The sequence below is a fragment of the Canis lupus genome, chromosome 37, assembly GCF_048164855.1.
Source record: "Canis lupus baileyi chromosome 37, mCanLup2.hap1, whole genome shotgun sequence".
NCBI lineage: Eukaryota > Metazoa > Chordata > Mammalia > Carnivora > Canidae > Canis > Canis lupus.
In genome coordinates this window covers 3693245-3720588 of record NC_132874.1, presented here as the reverse complement: position 1 = coordinate 3720588, position 27344 = coordinate 3693245, and the positions used below count along the sequence as shown (strand labels likewise).

General features: G+C 42.5%; 1 protein-coding gene and 1 long non-coding RNA gene across 10 annotated transcripts in view; one reads left to right on the top strand and one right to left on the bottom strand.

Annotated features, from left to right (window-relative positions):
• RIPOR2 (RHO family interacting cell polarization regulator 2) overlaps window positions 1–27344 on the bottom strand; it is a 218420-nt gene that overhangs the window by 62120 nt on the left and 128956 nt on the right. The gene's annotated exons all lie outside the window — the stretch shown is intronic.
• LOC140626230 (uncharacterized) lies at window positions 21466–25824 on the top strand. Its single transcript, XR_012025423.1, has 2 exons — window positions 21466–21617; window positions 25347–25824. It is a non-coding gene; the product is annotated as an uncharacterized lncRNA (long non-coding RNA).

Here is a 27344-nt window from a genome sequence, read left to right as displayed (position 1 = left end):
AACCATGTTTAGACGGTCGTATAGAAGTCTCACAAAGGAGAAATAAGATTTCCAAGAAATAATGTGTTTGGTGTCACAAGTTCTCATTACACCAGAACAATTCCGATTCCCCCAGTGAGGTTCTTATTATGAGTTCTAAGCTTTGTACCAACATCTTTATTTTCATCTGCCAAACTTGTAGAGGTGGAACAGTACTTGGCATGAACCGGACCCAAAGTGTAACGCCAAGGCTCTCCAAATACCATATCTAGTAACCAAGAAATGCCATATAAAACAACAAACTCTTTGGATGCTGCTACTTAAAACTGCTGGGGCTTTGAAAATGTTTACAGTCCCTAAATTAGTGACTCCTTCCCCGGTCCTCCTGAAAATGCCAGCACCACCATTCCTTTGTATGCATTACATCCTGGAAAAGCTTCAAATCTTCGGCCAATGGTCAAGCTGTGGGCTTGCGCCTCACTTTGCTTTGTCCCAAGAGGCCCTGCTGCTGTACCAGGTAGCCACCCCTGCCCTGCCATTCCCTAATCCATGGGCAGGATGGAACTCTTCTGGAAAGAATCTCAAGCACCTTGATTTAAATAAGCCCTACCATTCTGAGCTGAGCCTCTTGGAAAAGAAGCCAGAAAATCACAGCTGTTTCTTTTCTTGACTGTTTATACAATGAAACCGCAGCTTCCTCCTCTACTGCACAGTGATGGGATCCAACCACCAGACCGGGGGCTTTTGAAATGGAAACGAGTGTAGGATTCTACACGTCATAACACACCGACACAGGTGCACTGGGCCTTGGTGGGTGCTATGAGCCACCACTCCCTGACAGAATGTCCTTGAGTTTGTTCAAATTAGAAGATAGCTCATCAAATCAGCAGGCCGTTTTTGGAGAAGAGCACAGAGCCTAGAGATTGCAGGGTCTGGGGAGGGCTCTGAGGCAGATAAAAACCACCCCCAGGAGATCAAGAACTGCCTCCTCCCTCCACTGGTCACCTCCTGCCCTGTTTGACCAGAAATAAAATGTGCAAATCTGAGTGCATTTCAGAGCCAGGAAATAGCCAGCTCTCGGGAGAACATAGTGATAAGCTGACTTTTCAGAAGAGATGAATGAGTGATAGAAATCACCCCTGGAGAGTTGCTTGCAGGTGGGCGATGAAGAAGTTGAATCACTCAGCAGGGCCCTACATCAAAGCTTGGAGTAGCACTGCCAGCAGAAGTAGCAAACGCAGAAGAAAAACTTTTGAAAAATTCAATCCTGGAGACAGGCCTATAATCCGTTGTATTTTTATAAACTGGTATTCTGGCTTATATGTTCTTGTGAATTCGATTAGCTTGAGGGGCAAGCCTCTCTCCCAAAATTTGAACCATTCCTCTTAGGGACCCATGAAGTTAATTAAGTATGCTAGGGTAAGGATCCTGGTAGCCCAGCTGCAGGCTGACCTCCTTTTAACACCTGCCAGGCCAGTGTCTCCAAGCTGACTAGTTCAGAGAGGTGGTGGTGGTCACATGGATTAACCCATAACGTACCTGGATAAACTGTCTCATCCACTAGAAGGAATGTGAATATGATCGTTAGAGTCAAATATATGGAGGTTCATTTGCAGAAATAGGAATTATTGGGTCCTTTTAGTTTTTCCAAGCGTGACAGCACTCTGCTATATCAGGAAATATGAGAGATAGAAAGAAGGCAGGGCACAGGGCATGAGAGAGAACCAGCCCACTTCCATCACCTTAGGATGACCACCAGTAGAATTTTGGTGTATTTCATGTTCCTCAAGTTTCTCCTTTCCATTTAAAACATAAAGATTTTGAACATAATGCATGCTAAATTTTGTATCCTGCTTATTCTTACCAGATTCTTTTTATAGGGCTATGTCGAGGGGTTTGTACATGAGATTTTTTTCTTAAACTATCTTTAAAAGGGTATTTAGGTCGAGATGCCTGGGTGGCTCAGTGGTTGAGCACCTGCCTTCAGCTCAGGTCATGATCCCGGGGTGCTGGGATGGAGTCCTGCATCAGGCTCCCTGTGGAGAGCCTATGTCTTTCCCTCTGCCTATGTCTCTGCCTCTGTCTGTGTTTCTCATGAATAAATAAATAAAATCTTAAAAAAAAAAAGGGTACTTAGGTCTACTCCATGTTCTCCTTTGGATAATAAAAGGAAATCCAACCAGTCTATATGACACATGCTTTTTATTTCTGACCTTAATATGTGGCCAAAGGCAAACGGAACCCCGGAAAGGAAACACTGGGGTTTCTCTTTGGGAAATGAGGGAGCAATTAGCATTAGTTCATGCTTGAGTTGCAGGACACCAAACATCATGACATTAAAATACAACATAATAGCTGTGTCATTGCCCTAACCCTTGAAAAGAAAGGTTTTTACAGTGTTTTCCTCTTTTTATTTAACCAAGTCTTCTGATTAAGGACACACACAGGTATTCTGGAATATATGAGACATCTATGACATCTGAGTGATGACGGTAGGGATATCTCCATTCCTCACGATGGGAGAGCGTCTACTTAAAAACCATCAATTGCCACAGTTTCAAAGCTATGCCCTCTCCAGAAGTTAGACTGAGACCAATCCTCTGAGGTAGGACAATGACCAGGAGGTCAGGTGGCAGGTGGCTGGGGCAGTGCATTGGCAAAAGTAACAAATGCTACAATCAATTCAAGTGTTTGCCTGGTGCCAAGGATGGGAGCAGGCACAGGGGCAGGAGAGTCATTTGGGGGATCATGCATGCTAAAACTGCACTCTGGCCATGGTCTGGCAACTGCACACATTTCCTAAGACCCCAACTGTACACTCAGGATGAGTGAACTTTATGGTATGTGAATTCTACATCAATAAAACTATTAAAAATCATGATCAATTTTTAGAAAAGTCATCATTACTTCTGCAAGAGGAAGCGTCAAAAAATCAGGACGTGAAAAGCTGAATCAATGAACAACTACCTGAGAGTTGATGCTTTCGTGTTTTGATCGTCAGGCCATGTAGGGTGCCCCATGCCGCTCCCCCAGCCCTGTGCCTTCTGAGTCATTTCTGCATGCCTGATTTGTGTGCCTCTGCTCTGCTTCTTAACAATTCCATCCTGTTTATGCTCCCCCACATCTTGGTCAAGAGCAGAAGTATAATTCAGTTGTCTGAAAGAGGCATGTGGGCCAGATGTAAATAGCCTGCTATGCTAAATGATTACTTAAGATGAAGCCTAAAAATAGGTGTCTGCTTATTATATGGTTGCAAGGTACCTATTACAGAAGTTGACTAATCTTTAAAAAAAAGTAGATATATTTAAGTCATTGGCTATTTTTTGTAATGTACTGCTTTAAAATAAATTAAGTCAATGCTAATATTTGCTTCTTGGTTGTCAACATTGTTAACTACATAATAAATGCATGCATGATACATCACTCTAAGACACATCACTCTAAGACAAGATAATAAAGACTTAGCCTGACTAGATAAAAAAAAAATCTATAGAACAACCAGCATAGCCCCACTCCTCAGCAAGAGATGGAATAACCAACATGGCCTCTTGGGTGAGTACTAAGCTTGCTGGATCTCTAATTTGGTGTCTGTACAATGAGAGTAGTATTTCCTCCCCATTTTAACAGACAAGCATTGTAAAGTTCAACTGATATCAAAGCATTATTTAGTTTTACAAGTACAAGACTTTACGTGGACATCTTCTAAACCTGAATTCTCGTCATCCCTGCAGACAGCAGGACTTCTGCCTGAAAATATACATAAAATCAAGGAGTGCTTTATAAAAGGGAAAATGCTTGAGAGACACAGAGATTGTGATAATAAAGACTTAGGTTCAATCCACTTGGGAGAAAAAGAAAGAAATTCATCTTCAGAATCTCTGGAAACTGATATTGATGGTTTTCTTTCCTTGTTTTCCAGGACTCCATCAATCGACACATAATTAAGTGTATGTGATATGCTCAACACTGGCACAGTTGCTACTTGTTGTCCAAGATCCAAAGAGAACCCAAATGGATCTCTGCTTTAAACAGCTTTAATAATGTAATTGGATAAGAAAATATGGCTTTACATTAGTAGATGGGAGGCAATTTGTGATGTAAGGAATAACAAGGACCGGGACCTATTTCTCAGGGCTCCAGGAAGACAACAAGGCAGAGATGACAGGAATCTGGACTCAGACTTGTCTGTACTGTTTACGGCTGTGTGAACTTCTGCTCGTTACTTTTCTGAATCCCCGTCTCCTTGTTTATATAAAGGACAAACATTTAGAGGATTTTTGTGATGTGCAATGAGAGAATATACACAATGTAGTAAGTGCTTAAGAAGACTCACTGTTAATAATAATGTAAAATATGTAGAGTATCACGGGTGGGAATTCACAGATTCAGGGACCCACTTGTATTATAACTACTTTCCTGAATATCTCATCCCTTCATCAAGTGACAAACTTCTCTCAATAGAGAGGAAGATCAGTGAGACAGGGGCCACCAGAAGTTTCATAAAGAAGATAAAACCGGCCATCTCTAGACTGGGAATGATCTGGACAGGTAAATGCTAGCAAAGTTGGAAACGAGTATCTTTCTGAAGATAGCAATTTTTAGATAATTAAAAAACTGCACCACTTTAAATACAGCCAAGGTCTAAACACATGCGTGAGTTGCAAGCCCAGTTCAAAAGACAATTGAAAAACAAACAAACGTGATTTGGAAATATTTAAAGCTTACAGGAAAGTTGTAAGGAAAATAGCAAAAGCTCTCATATCTTTCACCCAGATTCATTATTTGTTGACATCTGCCATATTTTACTTTGTCGTCCTCCCCGTGCACACACACATACACAATACTGCCTAAATAATTTGAGGGCAATTTGTATATACATATTTACATATATATTTTCTCCTCCTCATTGCACAATTTGCAAATGTGATGCAAATTTTCTTTTAAATATGTCAGTGTGTATTTCCTATGAATATAGACATTCACTTACATGACCAGAGTACAATTGTTAATATCAGGAAATTAAACATGAACACAATACTATTATCTAATGTACAGACCTTGTTCAAATTTCACCAATTGTCCCAGTAACATAACACATATCATCCCTCCACTCTCATGCAAGGACCTGTTTCAGGATCATGCACTGTTTTCTCTTGTCATGTGTCTTTAGTCTCCTCTAATGTGGGGTGGTTCTTTGTCTTTTCTTTGTCTTTCCTGACATTGACATTTTCATAGAGTACAGACCAGCTGTGTTCTAGAATGTTCCTTAGTTTGGGTTTGTCTGACACTTTCTCATAATTAGATTCATATTCAGGCTTTGTATTTTTGCCAGGAACATCACATAAATGATATTGTTACCCTTAAAAGGCATTGTATAGAAGGCACAAGGGGTCCCATGGTCCCATGACTGGTGATGTTAACGTTCAACACCTCAACTAGGTTGAGGTGTTGTTGGTCAGTTTCTCCCCTGGAAAGTTACTATTTTTTGCTCTGTAATTGATAAGTAGTTGGTAAGGAGGTACTTTGAGGCTATTCAAATATCTTGTTACTCTGACATGGGAGTTTCAGCGTTGTCCATTGTTGGTTCTTGCCCAAATCAAGCATTACTATGATGGTGGCAAAATGGTACTCTTTAAACTCAATAACTTTTTCCTACTATAAGAGAGAGCTTTCCTTAATCTTCTTTATGTATTTGTTTGTTTATTCCTTTATTTTCAGGATTGTCAGGACGGACTCAGGGATTCTTATTCAATGGGTTTAACCAATTAACTTCACAACACAGAAGACAATTATTCTTCATAGCATTTCTGGGCAGTTTGCCAGAACGTCTTTCCTTATGAACAGAAAAACTCTGCATCACTGGTGGGAACTCACAGATTCAGGGACCTACTTGTATTATAACTATTTTCTTGAATATCTCTTTTCAACCAAGCTATAAACTTTTGAGGGTAGGCACCATCTATCTGCATCCACTTCTTTGATTCTTAGTACAGAGTAGGATAGAAAAGCATTGGCTTTGGTGCCAGGCTGATCCAGGTTTCACCCAAGTCACCGGTCCTCTCTATGCTCCAATTTTTCTCAATAAAATGATGTCAATAATATTAAGTCACCTAGGTTGTTGCAAGAAGAAAATGAGATAATGTATGTAAAAGGCTTAGTCTGAACTAATGTTTTTTCCTGTTAATTAGAGCTTGTCCTTTGAAGATGCATCTTTTATCAATAAAATAGAATACATTAATGAGAAAACCATACACACTTTACAAGAGACCTATAGATATAAAGTATTTTGACATGACTATTTCCTTATTTCTTTCCAATTTTAGTATATGTGCTGCCAAAGTGAGCACATCCTTATTTCTTTCTCTTTAATCACTGCTCAAAGCAATGACAGCAGAGCATGGTAAAACTATTTTAAGGGTCTGGCTGACTCATTTGAAGAGTAAAGAAGAAATGTTAATAGCATGTCTATTCACTGGGACAGTTAGTTGCAAAAGCCTGTAGGTAATTGACACTGCTTCAACCTTGGGAAAATGAAAAGTCTGTTCTTTCTTTTATTCCAGTGGATCAATAAATGCAAGGAGTGGCAGCTGGTCTCATAATAATTAGAAAAGAAACAATTCAGTACATAAAACTAGCTTATTCTCAAGAAGGGTTGAGTGGATTTTGACGTAATGTTGTCATAACTCATCTTGAAATGCAAAATCCAGAACACTCATAGATAGACCTTCATAGAGTGCAAGCTACATAGCAAAACAGGACCAGCTGTTTCTTGGTTCAAAGGAAAGAGCATTTTGCACTTCAATGAAGGTTGAAGCTATTTAGCAATAGTAAGTACATTTACCTATATCTATGTTTAAAACCCATGTATATCAAAAGGGAAAAAAAATCTCTTGAGAAAACCATCCCCAAAGACAGCTGGGCTGATCCTATTGAGAGAAATGTACACCCACCACAAACCCTCACTTTCTAATCACCAGATTCAAAAACAACGCTCTGATAGAGAAGAAAATGGCCCTGTGCCTGGCACCATCAACTCCTTCAGGCTTTCCCGCAGGCAGCCTGTTTATCCCTAGAGCTTGGCAACTCATTCTAGCTAATGCTGAGCATTGCTTCTTTACTTCAAAAAAGCATCAAAATGATACTGACTTCTATTGCTATTTGCCGACTAAAATTACCATTTCTATAAACTCACATTTTTTATTGTTTCACTAGAAACAAGCTACATCTTTGGAAATCCTAAACAGAAAAAAAGCACATTAAGTTCTAGGAGAATGTGCCCAGTAGTGTGCTGGGAAGCATGATTATGCACAATATGCTTGTTCCCTTGCCTAGCACATGTGATAAACACTGGCATTCATTAATGAACATGAGATGTAGAAAAAGGAATAGTGCCTTATAATCAAGCTATGTGGTATGTTTCATCTCAGAGAAAGGATAAATTATCTTTTTTTTCCTAAGATTTTTAAAATTTTTAAGTAATCTCAACACCGAATGTGGGGCTCAAACTTACAACCTTGAGATCAAGTCACATGCTCTCCTGACTCAGTCAGCCAGGTGCCCCAAAATGATAAATTATTTTAAAGTTTTTCAGATATGCCTTACATAATCAAAGTAAGACACATTGCATATGGTCCTTTTTTTTTTTTTTTTTTTTGCCATCTGAACAAGTAAACAGAATTAACTGACGATTATGTGATAGCAGATATAACTAAAAACACAGACTCAATTGTGGTAAGATGTCAAATAATCATGGCCTTTATCTGAGCTAGGAGGTTACAGCTAAGCTCTTCCAACATGAAGGGAACACAATGGACTTAAAACTAAGGCAGTTCTTTCAAACTCATGTTACATTCGTCATTTTATTCCTGTTGTTATGACAACACTTGAAAAAGCAGGACTTCAAATGCTTAGCATCCAGGCGTCTTATTATAGACTTGAAAATGATACCTGAGGGTATGCAGGGCTGCTCCTGGGGGCTTTAGGGGCCTGGTAATCATGAAGAGAAGCACACCTGGACTCCTTCTTAGCCTTGGCCCCAGGGTCCAACTTGTCTTTTTTCTACCAGAAAAACTAGTGAGTGCTCATCCCCAGAGGAAGGAAGCATACAGAATGTATGTGGGAAGATACACATTATTATTCACAGTCTCTGTCCCTAGTTGCATAAAATGAACAAGACACTGTTTCATGAGTGTCATTCTCTTGGTTACAGCCTATGTCGTGGAGCTTTTACAAGTCTGTAAATGATACCATGTTTTGTTGTTGTTGTTATTTTTGTTTTAAAGTAGGCTCCACGCTGGGCTTGAACTCATGATCCTGAGATCAAGACCTGAGATGAGATCCAGAGTTAGACCCTCAACCAACTGACCCACCCAAGGTGCCCCAATGATAATGTGTTCTATTTTTTTAAGATTTTATTTATTCATGAGAGAATGGAGAGAGAGGCAGAGACATAGGCAGAGGGAGAAGAAGGCTTGATGCAGGACTCATCCCAGGACAGTAGGATCATGACCTGAGCCAAAGGCAGATGCTTAACCACTGCGCCACCCAAGTGCCCCTGATACTGTGTTCTGTTGGCTCTACTTGCTTACTGTTAGCTATGGAAGTGGTTTGCTTAGGTAACTGTAAGTTTATAGAAAGACTTCTCATAACACAGATGTATTATGAAAATTTAATAAATGAGAGGGATATTGGTGTTGGAGTGAACCTGTTACATGAACCAATGACTTGTTGTGCTCACCCTATAGTCTGATGAAAGTGTACAAATGTTTGTTAAGCTTTATAATTTTCCTTAAAGCAGCCTACAAATAGAAAAATGTTTTTGCCATGGACAAGAGCTAGCCGGATATTGACATTTTCCAGTTATTACGAATTATAGGGAGAAATTGATCTGTCATGTTGATTTCTCCCTGCCCTGAAGTACATTCCTCTGATAACTTTACTGTGGTCTCTCTTAATCTCAGGTGCTTTTTATGAATTATGACTAAACAAAGTACAGCTGAAGTAAACTATCCTGATGGATTCATTTTGGAAGAACTCAGTGTTAAAAAAGTTATTCTGGGATTCTAGCAGAGTAAGGGTGTGTACGAATCATCTGCCAGTAGCTTCAAAGTTGAGTGGCTTTTCAGATTTGTTCTCTGGACACATGTTCTCTGCATGGTAATTTTGGCAAATTAAACAGCTATAATAAGGATAGTGGTTTCATTACTGGCCCTTGCTGCTGCATACCAAGAAGGTGGCCATGTGAATAACATCTGCTGAGTTATTTTTGGTTGCCAAAAACAAATAATTTATAATGAGAATGCAAAGCAGTTAGGTGTAGCCAGATTGTCAACAAGGCAGAATCATGTTCCTTTTTATGGTATAGCAAGAGTGGTTAGTAATTTCATACTATCCCTTGCTTTGTCCAAAAGATTTGAAGCTGTAAAAACAGCAATGGAGCATCTAATCCTTAGCTTAAAGTACAATTTAGCACAAAGAAAGAACAAATGTTCATGGCTTCTTTCTACGAAAGAAAGACCCACACCAAAGAACTGGATCCTTCAACAGATGGTAAATTTCTAACACGAAGGACAAAAGAATACATTATAGGATGATTTGTACATGTGTGAAATGCTATATTACTTGGATTCTGAGCCCAAAGGCACTGTCAGGATGCTTCCCCTGTCAAGTGCCCACATGAGGTCTATGAACACATGGAGCTCTCTCAGGCTGGTAAGTTAACTTCCACTCTTAGCTATCAATAATCCCTTTTGTCCATTCACTGTCCTGAGCCAATTTACCTAGAGGGGGTCAGATTCATTTTTAAAAAAAGGTTATTTATTTATTTATTTGAGAGAGAGAGAGAGAGCGCGCGTGAGGAGGAGGAGAGTAGGAGGGAGAGGGACAAGCGGACTTCCCGCTGAATGCAGAGCCTGACACAGGGCTCCATTCCAGGAGCCTGAGATCATGACCTGAGCTGAAACCAATAGTCAGACACTTAACCGATGAAGCCACCCAGGCACTCCAGATCCATGTTTATAGAGCAGGAAAATGAGAGGTTGGAAGACTTTTCCCATGACCACCTGTCTTCCCTAATGTACCTTTCCACCAACCCCTCTCACCAGCTTGAAATTCTGCTCTTTCCTAGACCTTTCCTGTGATCACTCACAGAATTCACTCCATTCTCTGAGTCATACCAGAACTATGTGAGGACCCCATAAAACTGTTTTAAGAACAAATGAGCTATTTTATGTAAAGTAAACCTAAAGTATATGACATACAGTGGTTATTCAATAAGTGTATATATTGTCATTACTGTAAGAAAAAAAAGAACTGTATGAAGAACTACTTTTAGTTTTCTGGGACTCAGATCTCACTCTGCAATGCTTGGCCTTCTGTCAGCCCTTGTCTTTTAAATTTTTTCTCTGGTTCTCTGGTAAGAAAGTGGTTGCCACTCATCTTCTTGGGTCCCTACCCACTGCCTCTATCCTCTCCATCCCAACAGGCTGGGCAAAAATTATAAACAGAATGAGAGCTGATGATTCTTTGGACAGCCTCAGAGAAATAGAACAGGGAACAGACTTCCCCTGGTACCACTTTGCAGGACCCCAGACTCCTTACTGATCAAATAATTTCTTTCAGGGGAAAAAGAGAGGGGAGAAAGACAACAAGAGACTCAACAGACATACCAACGAGATGCAATGTGTGAATCCTATTTGGATCACGATGACAAACCAACAGAACAAAGGTCGTTTTTGAGACCCTTGGGCCATTTTAATATGAAATAGATATTAATAAGAACAATTGCCAATTGTTTAGGTATGAAATGGAATAAGGATTATGTAAGAAAATGTCCATACTTTTGAGATGCACACCAAAGGGTATAGGAGTGAAACAACCTAATCTCTAGATTTGCTTTAAAAGGGAGATGGCGGGGGGGGGGTGTGTGTGTGTGTGTGTGTGTGTGTGTGTGTGTGTGTGTGTGTGTGGAATCCCTGGGTGACTCAGCAGTTTAGCGCCTGCCTTTGGCCTAGGGCGTGATCCTGGAGTCCCAGGATTGAGTCTCACGTCGGGATCCCGGTGCATGGAGCCTGCTTCTCCCTCTGCCTGTGTCTCTGCCTCTCTCTCTCTCTGTGTCTCTCATAAATAAATTAAAAAAGTAATAATAAATAAAAGGGAGATGGGGTAACTGGGTGATGGACATTAAGGAGGACACATGATGTAATGAGCACTAGATATTATGTAAGACTGATGAATCACTGACCTCTACCTCTGAAACCAATAATACATTCTATGTTAACTAATTGAATTTAAATTTAAAAAATAAAACAAAAAAGTAAATAAAATGCTTCAACCACAATAACAAAAGGGATAGGTGGGGCAGGTGTGGCAAATTCTTGACAACAGTTGCAACTGGGGGATGGGTAGTCAGGAATCTATTATTCCATTTGCTCTATTAAGTCTATTTATTGAATATTTTAATAATTTATTGGGTGTCTACTAGCCCAGTACTGGAAAAATAAGACAATCCCAAGTAGCATATGGGTATGAGGACACTCATCTAACATAAAGCTGGCAAGGATGACTTTGGAGACAGTGATTCTTAACTTTCGCCCCATTTATGGAGCATTTCAGGACACAGTAAATGGAAGAATGTTGAATGCAAGATGGATGCAAAGCAGGATAAGCCTTGTGTTGCTCAGATGCTGGTGCAGATAAAGATGAGGTCATCGAGAAGGAAAATTTGTCTATTTTCTCTAGAAAGAGAAGGAGATTTTGTTTGGCCTTTTAGCTTGGTGGGTCTACTCTATCCCACTTCAAAGCAAACAAGAAGTTTATAATTTGACCACACTGATGGTCAAATTAACTGACTTTAGGTTCCAAATCCACCTAATTTTCCACTGCACTCAGGCCAACATCTGTGTAAACACAGGAACTCTAAACTTGAACCATGTCTCCTAGGCGTGGAATAGGCCAACAGAGAGGGAGTTGTGTGGTCGGGGGCCTCAGATTTTTTTTTTAAGATTTTATTTATTTATTCATGAGAGACACACACACACACACACAGAGAAGCAGAGACACAGGCAGAGGGAGAAGCAGGCTTCATGCAGGGAACTTGATGCGGGACTCGATCCCAGTACTCCGGGATCACGCCCTGAGCTGACAGCAGACGCTCAACCGCTGAGCCACCCAGACATCCCTGGGAGCCTCAGATTTTTACTCCATTCTCTGGATTGAGAGAGAGAAGCTTCCGGGAGTACTGTGAGACTTTTATCATAGACGAGGGCTCAGGAGGTGGAAGGTAGTCAGAACATGCAGAAACAAATGCATAAAGCAAACTGGGACTGGGCGTGGGACTGGGTAATAAGAGCTATGCAAAAACAAAAAAAAATTGAAATAATCTCTGTGTAGGGAAGGTAAACATTCAAGTCAATTGACAGAGACACCTTTTCCAGCAAATGGAACTTCTTTCTAAAGAATGTAGTAGCAGGTGCTAAATTAAGAAGACCTTAGAATAAGTGACCCTTTGGACATGAAAATGGAATGGTTCACCTTTCCGTGGCTAAGCAGCCATATGTGTCTCTAGCAGTGCCTCAGGGCCCCAAAGAGAAGATTGATAATAACATTTTAGGTTTGCAGATTCCTCTTTTCTAAATGCTTTGACAGCCACTCTATATCCCACTGCAGTCCTATCAGGTAATGATAGTTGTCACGATTGCTGCTGCATAGGGAAGGAAACTGCCCCGTGGGCCACCATTCCACAAGACTGTTGGAAGACCTGGAACTAGAATCTGAGTGTCTACCTCCCAGATGGGGTCTTGTGTCCACCCAACTCTATTTCCCTTCAGCCGAGAAGGCAGAAATCCTCCCTAGTATTCTTTGCCTATTTCTTAACATGACTTCCCATCAACCTGGAGTAGAGGATCGTCGGTGTTCAGGGTGCCCCACAAGCATCACCCATCGGTAGTCATCAGGTATTCAGATGGCTCAGGAAGAATGGTTGATACTTGTCTATTAGTCTTCTCACAGTGTACTTTCTTATTTTATAACCATTCCCACAACAAGATGTTTGTTATGGGTTAACAACACAGTGTAATAATAATGACTGCATTAAAAAAAAGATTTTCTTTATTTATTTGAGACCGAGTGAGAGCTAGCAAGCACAAGCAGGAGGAAGTGCAGAGGGAGAAGGAGAAGCAGGCTCCCCACTGATCAGGGCCCTGAGATCATGACCTGAGCCAAAGGCAGATGCCTAACTGACTGAGCCACCCATTCGTGCTATGACAGCATTTTAGATTCAACAAAAATAAACAGGCAATCTTTGCCACTCAGAGGTAATGCCTTCCCTGTACCTTATACTCTTATGGTTAAATCCAGAAAATCATGACCACTGTTAACTCAGTCATTTGGTTTATTTGAAAACATCTGCTACACTGAAATAAATATTTATTTATTTATTAAAAAATTTTTTTAAAGATTATTTATTTATTTATTCATAGAGATGCAGAGAGAGAGAGAGAGGCAGAGACACAGGCAGAGGGAGAAGCAGGCTCCATGCAGAGACCCTGACGTGGGACTCAATCCAGGGTCTCCAGGATCACGCCCTGGGCTGCAGGCGGCGCTAAACTGCTGCGCCACCAGGGCTGCCCTGAAATAAATATTTAACCTACATCCCAGCCTCTGTAGCTTCCTATTGCTCTATCAATAACCTCTAGAAAAAGCCCAATTTATTGCAACGTCTAATTTAGAAGTTCCCAAACCTGGCTGCATATTAGAGTCACCTGGAGAGCTTTTTATTATTATTATTATTGTTGTTGTTGTTGTTGTTATTTACTTAGAGAGCTTTTTAAAAGTGTCACTATCTGAGCCTTATCCCCAGAGATTTCTATTTAGCTGATCTGGGTGGAGCCTGGGTACTTTTTAAAAAATCTTCCCAGGATTTGCATTTTCTCTGTGCACATGGTATGCAGTGATCACTGATCATATCTCCATTCCATTCATTCAATATCTAAAAAAATTAAGTCATCAATGGGTCTCTGGTTACATAATTCCAATTCCACTATAAAAATATTAAAAAAGGATTTGCAAGTCTTCACCAGAAAAATAGGATATAATTGTATCTTTACTGAATGACAGAAAAAGGGAATGGCTCTGGGAATCTATGAATTTAAAAGAAAAACTTTTCCATTCTTGTGAAGACTTAAAAGTAATGCCTTCTAGGGGGTCCTAGGGTGGCTCAGTTGGTTGAACATCTGGCTCTTGATTTCAGCTCAGGTCATGATCTCAGGGTCATGAGATCAAGCCTCCCATGGGCCTCATGCTCAGCAGGGAATCTGCTTCAGGATTTCTCTCTCCCTCTGGCCCTCCTCCCACTCTACTCACTCTCTCTCTCTTAAAAAAAAAAAAAAAAGTAATGCCTTCTATCTCAGGGATATTGGGACAGAAGAACTCAGCCTGCCTGGGTTTGTGGCTAGCAGGACCACTTTATATGTGCAGCCTTGACAGGTTGCTTAACCTCCCCAGACCTCAGTGACCTCACCTATAAAGTGGGGATGACAAAAAAGCCCAAGCTCACAGGTTGCTGTGAAGAGTAAATAGGTCAACGAATATCAAGTGCTCAGAAGAGTGAATAAGCATTTGCTATTTTTATTGTAATGGTGATGAAAATGTATTATCAAGTCATTTTTAGTTTAATATGGCCTGGGTTGAGACTCCCTGTGCATCTCCCAGAGGAGAAAGTCTTCACAGGAGTTGATTTCATGAGTTTTATAATTTACCTGGCTCCTGTGCATTCTCTAATCTCTTGAAAATTGAATTACCAAACTGAGTTAATCTTTAGTGATAGAGACTATATAATACATGCAGGGGGAATCAAGAACAGTTGACTTTCCTATTTAAAAAATACAGTTGGGAGGTGCCTGGCCAGCTCAGTCAGTAGACCACATGACTCTGGATCTCAGGGTCATGAGTTTGGGCCCCACATTGGGTGTTGAGATTACTTAACAATAATATCTTATTTAAAAATGCAGTTGGTATTAAATACGGTACAGGATCCTAGGATATTTTACCCCTAAACAGGCATTTTTAAGAGTTGATTTTCTATGGTATGATTTGATAGTTTTTTGGTGAATGTCCTCCAGACAATCAGCTGCTCTGAACGTTTTCTTTTTTGAAGGATGTCATCCACACTGTATGTTTCTCAAACCTCTTCTCAGACTTTGGAATTGAAAGTACAGAGAACATTGAATGTGGGTGTTGAGTACAATCAAATAGGATGAGCACAATTCAAAATGTGAACTTTCAAAATGTCTTTCAAAAATGACATGAATTCACATTAAGAGTGTATCTTGAACCAGTGGAGGGACAGAATTTTTCTATGCATCAAAAATATATCATTTGGCAGGATGGCTCTACTGTTTCTGAGTTAGCAGTGTGGGTGTTCCAGACCCAAGAGCAGACGCCCTCCAACTGTTCAGCCTGGGGTACTCAGGGTGATGAGGAAAGGGGGCAACCATGTGGATAGGTGGCTAGACACAGTCAGTCACCATATCCTAGTCTTCTGCCATCCTCCAGAGCTGGATTCCAGATTACATTGTGTGCCACAATTAATATCCGCAACAAGAAAGGGCAGTATTACCTTTACAGTTATGTTTCTGTTAGTACTTCTGGAGTCAATGATTTATGTAAGAGCATTCATCCTAGCAGATGAAGAGCACATATAAATGTTGTACCTGCAAGTATTACTTACTTCCTGAGAGTGGACTCAGCAATTTCATGCCACTGAAGCTCTAGTCAATACAGGGTCTCAAGTTATACAGAATTTTAGAGGATCCTATAGCCAGGGCTTTGTAAGGGGCAGAGAAAGGAGCAAGTAAGAATAAGGAAGCAGCAGGATCTAGAAGCTTGAACATGTACATGCACACGAAGACCCATCAAGTTGTGTGGTACGTGGTTACAGAATCAGTCTGCAGTCACACAACTGGTGTGCATCTCCTCCTTGAGACATTGACCTTGGGAAATTGACCTTGGGACAATGGTTTTCTCTTCTGTAAAATGTGGATAATAACATTTATGTCTTAAAGTCTTTATGAGGATTGAGGGACATCAGGTTTGTAAAGCAAAGTATATACACAGTGAAAATAATGCCTGTCACCATCATTACCATCACCACTATCATCATCCCCATCATTGTCATCCTCATCAAAATCAAGAATAAAAACACTAATGGTCTTACCTAAACAACAAGAGTTTTATGTTTTTATGATCTATTTATTTTGCTAATCAAGTTGGTTTTGCTAGAACCTAAGATCTCAAGTGAGAAATTCTGGCACAGTAACCAGATTATTACAGAATTGCGACTCAATTGTCTGAGCTGGGCTCCCCTGGGAGAGGGATGTGGGGTGGTGGGCAAGGAGTGAGTCATGCTTAACTGCCCTTGAAGACAACATCTGATTAGGGCATATAACCTTGCCTTAGAAAAGTAGGATCATTGTTTTCTAAACAATAGCAATTGAGGGCCAAATATTCATGTTCTTTTTCTCTTCATTAACTGGTCTTTGATTGCTCCTTTTCGATCTCTAGGGGAATCTTTTTTTTTTTTTTTTGTATATTTTTTTATTGGAGCTCGATTTGCCAACATATAGTATAACACCCAGTGCTCATCCCGTCAAGTGCCCCCCTCAGTGCCCGTCACCCAATCACTCCATCCCTCCACCCACCTCCCCTTCCACTACCCCTTGTTCGTTTCTCTCTAGGGGAATCTTGTGGAGGGATAAGAAAATAAGAGTGAAGGGGACCTGGGTGGTTCAGTGGTTGAGCATCTGCCTTTGGCTCAGGTTATGATCCCGGGGTCCTGGGATCGAGTCCTGCATCAGGCTCCCAGCAGGGATATATATAAGTTCCCACATAAGACATTTCTTTTATGGTTCATTCCCAGGGGAATCTGCCCTCTGAGGAACTGCTGTGCTTTGTATGTCCATCTTTTTGACAGCAATAACAGAAGTGATAATCTACCACAGACTCCCTTTCACCTGGCTTCAAGGAAGTTCAGGGCAAAACTCACAGTTCAATTGTAGCACAAATATTAATTCTTTTTTTAAACTGTACATGATTGCAGTCTGCCTCAAATGTTCGAAAAGTCACAGAGTATAATTTATTAAGCACACCTTCACCAAGTCTTATTCTTCTCTGCATTCTCATAGATGAGTTCAAACCATCTATTGCTTGGCAAAAGTCACAAGGATATTTCCATCCCTGTCCACTCAATGCCACATCATTTTTTTTAGCTGCTGGTTTCACTTTTAGTTTTTGGGAGCCACTGAATCACAGGGGTTCGGAGACAGCATGGAAGCCAGTGATCACAACTATAAATCCCCCATCATTGTCGACAAAGGAAATCATCATCCTTCCCGTTGAATTATTCCCACAAAAGAAATTACCCTCCAGCTAACACATGGCCTGTGAAGATAATTTATCTCACACAGACTTGAACAATGGGCACTTCTGGAAAAGATGAACCAGGAGTTAAGTCAGTACATGAAAGCTATTGTCCTGGGAATGATATTGAAGTCCGGTCAGTCCGAACCTGAGGACTCTACTGGTGATGCACATCAAAGGGAGAACCCATGCAAATTTGCATATTGCACACACTGCTTACCGCGTTGAATGTTTTCTGAAAGAGAGATGGAGGGGCAAACCATGCAAGGATTAAGCAGATCTGACATGATTTATTTTTCTTCAACCACAGGTAATTACCCCATATAATTTTCCCATGCATAAATTAAAACTGCATGAATTAACCACAATCCTGGTTTCCCCCATATGATAACTAACACAAAACTGATCAGGGGATACCTTACATGTGGGCGTGGATCAGACAATAATAGTGTTTATGAAAAGGAACGACTGATCCCTTTTTTCCTTTCTTTTTCTCTATTTCCCTCCACCTTTTTGGAGAAGCTCAGATCTCTGGGGCATCAGGAGGGTCAGTCATGTACAATGAGAAAGGAGGCTTGCCAATGACAAGGTGGGATTTATCAGGGTGCACGGTCTACTCGGAGGATTGTACCGGTCCCCTCTCTCTGTTGGGCACCTGTTCAGACACGCTGCTCACCTAACTGGAATCCTGAACCTTTTGGCTGGACAATGTAAAAAAGCTTCCCAGTGATTATAGGAGAATCTCGAGAAGTCTGGTTAATGCCTTGATAGCAACTGACAACCTCAGCCTGAGAACTGCATGGACAGTCTTTGAGGACTGAGTCGCTATGCCAGGTGATCTGGCAATGACAGTCCTGCTGTTATGTTGGGAGACTCAGGCTTCCTGAGCATGCTACCAACTGAGAGTTCCTGTGGGAACTGTGAATTTGGGGTCTTTATGTATTTACATCTGTAGACACAGCCCAGACTCTGATGCCAGATAGCCCGGGTTTAAAACTGTGCTCTGCTTTTATGAGTCTTGTTGGGCCTTATGTCTCTCATCTATAAACTGGAGATGATAATGGGAATGACCTTAGGTCCTTATGAGGACTCAGGAAATTGACACAGGTGCCTGACACACTGGAAATGCCATTAAGTGGTAGCTATTATTTTTTACTATTACTATTTTTTACTATTACTATTTTTTACTATTACAGAAAATGTTTTTATTTAGATTGGGTGTTTCATGATGCAAGGGGGGCTTTATGTCAACATGCAATGTGACATACCTGTACCCTCATCTGTAATTCAGATTTTGCATTTATTTTTAAAAACTGTAATGACTTCAGACACTTCTGTGCCCAGGAAGGCCTGTGCCACACTCAGGACCACGTGATTCACCTACAGGGAAATGATGGAGGGAGGGTCCTTTTTGCTGTATGCAGAATCTACGTGTGCAAGGTCTACCGGGGTCTATTCCTCCCCCGCTAGATTGTAAAGGATGAAACTAGTTCCTTAAGTCAAAAGCTACACATTTCTTCAATATGTTTTTTTCAGTACCTCGAGCTCAATAACTATACTTCAGATACACAGAAGCATCTTGAGTTAATGCAGCCCCTTAGCCTCCTTCTGCTTTGGCTGGTCTCTTCCATCAGTTGGGGAAAGAATCACTTTGCAACCATCAGAGCCAAAAAATATTACATCTGGAAAATATCTTAATGTGAAGAAACACACACTGAGGATCTTTAAGACAAAACAAAATAAAACAAAACAAAAAAACAAACCCTTGAAAAAGAAACAGCCCATGTCATTTCTACCCTATTTTAGGCCAAAGATCATTATGACAAAACTCAAAGGTCAAACTTTTTTGGAAATGTCATGGGAGCCTGAAACGGGAGCAGTTCCTGACCCTTCTTATGTCATTTTAGGGGCACTGTTTACTTGCAAAATACAGTATCAAGTGGAAAGTATTTAGGTAATTAGAGAAAATAATCAGACTTCAGGCTCTTAGGGAATTTGGATTCAAATAACCCATATCTTGGTGATTGAACGTGGTGGGCAAGCAGAACAAATCACTTCTCCCTCTCTCTATTTTAACATTGTTTGTGCCACAGAGGCCAGCTGAGTGGATATTCTGAGGCTGACAGGCCCCATATGAGGAGTGGAGACACTCAGTGCCGACCCAGCCCCTTATGCACACCAGCACTGTGATCTCGGACAAGCTGCTTCATCTTTCCATTCTGTTTCCCACTCTGGGGAGTGGGAAGTCCTTCTTCTATGGGAGTTACTGGGAGTCCTTCTATGTCACAGGGGTCCATGGTTTCAGTTGGACACGATGTGACAAAAGCTGTTGAAAACTGCAAACATCCACAGACCACATGGCCATATCACCTGGACTAATGTATGACCGCATTCTAGTATCAAGGGGGTCTTGAGCTTGGACTTTGGGAACAATAAACTTAAGGAATCAGGGAAGGAGGCTTGTGCAGAAAAGAAGTGGTAGGAAAACAAAAAAAAGCAATCAGCCTGCAGAGAGAACAGGCTCCAGCGTGTCTGACTGCACCTCGGGGCCCAGGTCCCTGTGGGCCAGCCAGCTACTATTTTGTCTCTTGTTGCCTACCTCCCCAGTGGGTCCTCAATTTGAGGACTCCCCCAGGTCAAGGTTTGCAGCACTTTTACGGGACACACTGAGGCAGCTCTACTTTAAAAAGAAGTTATTTGGAGGGGAGTTACGCCTGGCTGGCTCTGCGTCAGAGGAGCTTATGGCTCTTGTTCTTGGGGTCATGAGTTTAAGCCCCATGTTGGGCATCAAAATTACTTAAATAAATAAATAAATACGTAAATAAATAAATAAACGTAAAAAATAAATAAATAGAAGTTATTTGGATTCTTGCTTATTCACATGTTGGATTAGGTAGTTTGAAACCATTCACTGCTACCAGTTCTATGAAAACAAACAAACCAAAAGTTGCAATGGTTTGCTTCAGATATACACTTTTTAAAAGATTTTTTATTTATTCATTTGAGAGTGAGAGCATGAGCAGGGGGAGGGGCAGAGGGAGAGGGAGAAGCAGGCTCCCTGCTTGCTGTGCAGGGAGTTGGACATGGGGTTTGATCCCAGGACCCTGAGAGCAGGACTGGAGCTGAAGGCAGACACTTAACCGACTGAGACACTCAGGTGCCCCTTTCCGATATACATTTTAAGAATGAGTTTCTTAGGCTGATATTCTACAGGAGAAGGTGGGCTTTTGATTTGGTTATTCTACTACTGACAGCTACCATGCTATTTCTCCAGAGTGAAGAAATGTGACAGGAATAGCACAAGATGATTTTAATTGACCTTTGTTCTGCATCTGACTGTATGGGCCAATCCAGTTATTTATTGCTGCGTGATAAATCATCCCAAAATGTAGTGGCCTAAAACAACAAGTGAGTCAGGAACTGGGAAGGGCTCTCTGCTGGACTATTCTGGCTCAGGGTCTGGTTTGCAGTCCAATGGTGGCTCAACGTGGAGCAGTAGGGTGAGAGGAGCCAGGAGCTGGCCATGCATCTTTCTCTCTTCTTGTAGTCTCCAGCCTATCTATGCGCTCAGCTAGTGTGGGCTTCCTCAAGGTGTAGTAGCTTTGGGAAAGTCAGACAGCTTACTAGCATTCTAGCCAAAAAAGTAGAAGCTGATTTGTTTTTTATGACCTATCTAGCCTTGGAGGTCATGTTTTCTATTAGCATAAAGAGTCACAATTTGAGGGAAGGGAACATAGACTCATAGACCTCATTTCTCCTTGTAAAGAGTCTCAAAGTCACTTTGTAGGAAGGGTATGCTGGATGGATATCCTCTTGAAGACATCTTTGGAAAATATAATCTGCCCTACACACTGACTGTATATAGTTAATAGTTAAGCTATAGCAAACCAACATTTATCCTTGACACTGAAACTTATGTGCAATCTCTCCTTCATACCATCCAGCCAAAGATCTCTAACAAATCAGATGGTAACTTCTAGTATGGGAAATCCGCAGCTATTCTGAGGCCTTCTCTCCTCCCTTCTGTGCTTGAATGACTTAATAACACTTGCTAAACTTCCAAAAAATCTCAGGCATCTACTTCTGTTCTGCCTCATGCTGTAGTCCCTTAGAGCAGGGTGCTCAGGGGTGTGGTGCTTGTGGCTTCCCAGGCTCCCCCGGCTCCCCATGGCAGCTGCACTGGACATCCGTGATTGGCACCTGACATCACTCCAACTGCCTGGGTAAGACACCTTCCGACTGAAGCTCTGGGAGCACACAGCAACATTTCCTAGACGCCCTGCAGCCAGGATCCCACGTGTGACACGTGGGGGGTTCCTCCAGGCACACTTGCAGGAGATTCGAAGGCAGTAGGGATGGGGAGGCTGCACGTATCTGTATCCTATGGTTGCTGTAACAAATTACTACAAACTTAGCAGCTTAAGACAACACACATTTATTATCTTACGGTTCCAGAGATCAGAAGTGTGACATGGGTCCCCCACTGGCTAAACTCAAGGTTTCAGCACACCGTGTTCCCTTCTGGAGGCTTCAGAGAGAGAATCCATTTCGTTGTTTTCCTGGCTTCTGGGGCCACTCACATTCCTGCCGTGTGGCCCCTGGCTTCCATCTTCGAAGCAGGACATGTTATATCTCTCCTAGCCTTCTTCAGTAGCCATATGACCACAGTGGAGAAGCTCCTCCACTTTGAGGGGCCCATGTGATGAGACCCGGCCCACCTAGAGAATCCAGGATAATCTCAAGATACTGGATTTTATTACAGTTGCAAAGTCCCATGTTCGGCGGTTCTGGGGATGAGGATGTGGATATCTTTGGGGAGGTGGACTTTATCTTGCCTGCCGTGCTGTGCTTCTGCTTCTCCATGGTGAGTGCTGGCAAGCAGCCTCCTGGACCACCTGGCTTTTTCTGTGCCAGCTTCCTTACTAGCTGCTTCTTGACCGTGACTGGGGCCAGTGACTTCTCCAATCGGCAGGCAGCTTCTTGATGATTGCTTAGGCAGTGGCTTCATAAGTGACCCAATGGCACAATGTGCCTTTTAAAGTTGTTCTGGAAAGTTCCACCAGGAGTGTGACCCAACACTTTTGTGAGCCATTTTATTTCACATCCTTTCTGCTGAGTGGGTTCTGCTGTCTACACCTGAACCCTGATGCACCTTCTCAGTGCTATCCCTCTGCATGTGTCCCTTTCTCTCTTTTCTAAGCTCTGCTTATTTCTGAGGATGAAGCATCCCTGAGACAACACAACATTAGCTTAGAACTTGGAAATATAAGAATCGTTCCAAAGTGGCCTAAAACCTTATAAACTAGAACCGACAACCTTATAAACTAGAAGTATGGCCTTGCCACTGAAGGGTTACCAGCTGGTAATTGTCCTGGAATCTTCACTTAGAGCACTTAACCTTGAACCTCTGCATACCAGCAGGAAGCCTAGTGTGTGTCACATTAATTAGAAGGTGCAGTTCAAGCCGAGGTGATGTGACTCCAGGCCTTCATATGTAGCAAAAAGCAGGGAAATCCAATGCTATACTGGGAATAACCCTTTGGGAATTGCACTAGCTCCATGAAACTGTCCCTTTGAATTTACTCCTTCCAGCTAGGAGAAGGAAAAAAGCAGGTGTTCTGTTCGTTCATCTGCGTTGCTTTTGTATTTCTAAGGCACCCCCTCCCCCGCCCTGCACTATGCCCCTGCCCTTGCCTCCCATCCAAAAAGCCTCCTAGAGGACAGGAGAGAAGGAAACAAGCTTGAAGAGAATGGGGTCATTGTTCCTTCAGTTCCTTCTGGACAATTTGCTGGAGAAGGAAGAGAGCACCTCTAGGCTAGAGGCAATAAAGATAAGTGGCATATACAAGAAAGAGCTACAGGACATTGTTTGTCTGCACATAGGCTGGTTCTTGGAATGATCACTGTCAGCTTTGTTTTAGCATTCTCAGCATTATTAATAGCCTCGTTTCATAATTGTTCCCAACTGACCTTTGCCAGGCATGCCTCCTCACTGTTCTGAGCTCTCTCACCTTCAGTCTTGGTCTTAAAGCTAAGTCACAGGCAGTTAGCTACTATTTGATGCCTCTTGTTTGCCACAAGCACGTGAGCCCTGAGGATACAGGAACAAGGGAGATGGAGCCTTTGTGTCCTCAGGGAGCTGACATTCTCTCTACTCTTCCCAGAGTGGGGTGAATCTCCCCTTTTCCCTTCCATTCATCTCTACGCCTACAACACCCTCAGGAATGAGATCTCCACCTGCTACTCCGATCACCACCTTCTCCTTCCCCTAACCTAAACCTATGTTCCTTATTTCTAGGGTGACCAGGTAACTTACTGTCCAACCCAGGACATTCTGAGTGAAAGAGGGAGCTATTAATAATTATGCTGCAGCAGCAGATGTACCCAGGACATGTGTGGATAGCACCCTGTTCAACACAAAAGGGTCTTCCCCACTTCTCTTCCAGACTGGGCACTCCCTGGAATCAGTATCTTACACTTTTACATTGAATGAAAAACCTAACTTTGGCCAGATCCCAGAAGAGTGCTCAGTATACTAACAAGTGCTTAAAATGAAAAAAAAAAAAAAAAAATTAGTACTTCCCTACATTACATAATACTGCAGACTTGAACTTCAAATCCACCTCAGAAATAAATATGATTGTTAATCACTATATTATATTTTAGAATGCTAAATGTGTGAAAAATATTCCCTTTGTCTAAGGCTCCTCACTCCTTGGTCTAGCAGAGAGCTCGTTTTGATCTTGTGGAATGTAACACAGACACATTGCATCTCATTTGCTTTCACTGTTTAAAAAAAAATCTAATTTCCTTTTTTAATTAATGTAATGAAGGTGTGAAAATATTCACCTCCACACAGTCCTCATCAGTGTCATGTAAACAATGCACAATAAAATAAATTGGAGTGCTTCTTTTCCTAATGGGTCCAGGGTTTCCTTACTCTGGAGGGTAACCCAGCATCGGGCCATATGTAAAATGATCTTTTCTAGAAAGCCTGCAAAACTCTTGAGAAAAACATCTCTGATTTCTAGGGAATGTTTCCAACTAAATTGGGATGAGTGTACTGTGACCAAAAAAACCCTGGCCATTAACCTAGAGAGGAACTTGGTAGCCGGGAAGAGGATGTGTGGGTGTTTCCAAATTAATTCATCAAAGATAAATGTGTCGAGTGATTTTTTGTTCAGTTGAATAAACTTGAATGCTTCCCTGTAGACAATGGTGAGGTTTTCATTTTCAGGGGTAGAATGTTGTCCCAAGAAACCGCCTGCAAGGATATGACTCCGAAAGTGGAGAGGAATTAAGAGCCAGAGGAGGGCTCCCTCCAGATGAAAGGCAGATACTCTACTTAAAAAAGAAGAAGAAGAAGAAGTGGGGTGCCTAGGTGGCCTAGTTGGCTAAACATCTGCCTTTGGCTAGAGTCATGATCCCAAGGTCCTGGGGTAGAGCCCCTTGCTCAGACTCCTTGCTCAGCAGGGAATCTGCTTCTCTATCTCCCTCTGCCTTCCTCCTGCTCATGCTCCCTTTTCTCTCTGTCTCTCAAATAAATAAAACTGTTAAAGAAAAAGGGGGAGGGGGCGTGTGTATGTGACTCAGTTGGTTAAACTTGGTCGCAGCTCAGGTCTTGATCTCAGGGTGGTGAGTTCAAGCCCTGTGTTGGGCTCCATGCTGGGTGTGGAGCCTACTTAAAAAGAAAAAGAAAGGCCCATAATCGTAATCATTTTCCTTTCTGATTAGATCTTTCTAATAATCACATTGTGGGATGTTTACATGACAACTGCTTTATGACACCATTCCGCGTCCAGATTTGCCCTTGGGGAACCAATTATATGTGCTGCTGGCCTATCTATACCTCCTCTCCCTCCCTCCCTCCCCAATTCCCTTGCTTGTCTGTTTTCAGCTGGTATTCTTTTCTGGTTGAATGGCCACAAACACAAGCTGTCTATCTCCTCTAGCTCATGGAGTTCAGCTTGGCAGATGAACATAACGTTGGTCAAGAAGCTATTCAGAAGCACGAGGCCCTGCTCAGACCACTAGTGCAGAGGAAGCTCAAGTGGAAAGTCAAATCTGCTGTAGCCCCAAGGAGCACCCATTGTGTTCAATAAAATGGACTTTCACTTCTACCACCACTTCCTCCCAAGAAAAGCAAGAAGCTGGTTTTAGACTCCTGACTTATTTTCAGAATGAAAACAAAACAGCTTTATTATTTTTTGCCCCAACCCCCTGAATGCAATGAACAGTAAAATAAAACACTGGTTTGCAAACTCTTCAACCCAAGGGACTATTGTTTGCCTGATCTGATGGATCTGGCCACTTAATTATAAAACGAGCAAGCTGCTCTGCTCACTCTCCGTAACTGCCTTTGTCTGGGTTTTAGTCTCTGACACTGAAAGATGAGCCAATAATCTGTGAATTAAACCAAAATATAACAGAGAAGTGACTCGGTTACATTTAGAAGTCGGCATGTGGTTGGTATCACAGCTGGGCTGTGGGGTTTTACCATAGTAGGGGTGTTTCCATGAAGTGACTCAGATTTAGGGGAGGACACCTGGCAGTCACAGGCAGGGCCCCAAACCCAGGGACTTCAATACTAAAGAGTGGAATTTTTATGCGAGATTAGCTACCAACATGTATAGACATAAATAGCTCCCTCCCAGCCCCTTTGGCTTCTCTAGGTCACCTGTGAAAGGGGATGCGTCTCTTTTCTGCTGGAAGGAATTTAACTTTGCAGTCACCCACAGGAAGGGTTGCCATTTCTGGAATCTGTGTTTGGGTACTCAGAATGCTATGCAAGTCCTTAGTGGATGCTTGCAGTTATTCCTTGCTCTGGCTTAGTATTTCTTTATATTTATACTAAGGATAAAATATGCAAAGGGAAATCTCACACTGGAGTGTCAGAGAAAGAGTGAGGCGACACCAGTTGGTGGGGGGGTCTTTTGGAAAAGCAATATAGGCAGCCTGTGTTTACTGAGCTGATTCTCCAATGGTCCCATTTTCAGATGTTTGGACAACAGACATTTGCTTTACCTTCCCTGAGAAGGGCCAGAATTTGGCAGATTCTCAGCTGAAGGGCAAGCCTAGCAGGAGCACAGGAGGCTTGACCCTGAGGGCTGGGCTGAGAGAAGTGGTGAAGAGGGGGGAGGCCCTCCCCATCCCCACCCTGACTGCTCTTACCCCGCCTAGACACACCCCTGCAATTTGTTCCTACAGAAGGGGAAGGCTACTGGATGCTTCCTAATTAACCGCTGGAGAATAGCCTGGCCATCCTGGTTCTTAGAGGGTTCACGGGGACGCCCCCTGCTTGTGACAGCCGCGCAAACAGAGAGATGAAGACAATGCCGGGATCATGTGTATGCTCCTGGCTGAACTGGCCCAAGGAGGCTGAGAGGAAGGGGGTGAACAAGCCATACGGGGTGGGGGGGAGGGGAGGAGACGAGGCACCTTCTCAGAGCCAGAGAAACCGAAGAGAAAACAAAAAGGAAGAAATGATTGCGTGTCAGGTAACAAAGGGGCAGATGCGGACCCCAGGTGCCCAGCCCAGTCCCCTAGAGAGGGCCAACCGCTGTTGCTCTGGGAATGGGGGCAATGGTTGGTCGCTGTCCTAGGATTCCAACCAGGTGCCTGGATCTGAGCGTGCAAAAGGAGGGAGCAGGAGGAAAGACGGCCCCCACGTTTCCTGAGACTGTCATGAGCCCCACAATCAAAAGCTTAAGCACTTCCCCTGGGTCACTCCAGCAACGCGTACGTTTGCGTGTCCCCGGGACGAGAGCCTCGTACGCCGCCAGACCCCTCTGCAATCCCCGCTCCCCCCAACAGCCCGGCTCCCTCGGTTTTCCACCGGCTCTGCTGGCCCTCGGGGCGCTGCCACTTGGCACCAGGGATCGCAGGGCGCCGCTGCCACCTTCACATCTGGATGGCCAAGGCTCGCGCAATTCCAGGGAGCACTCGCTCCG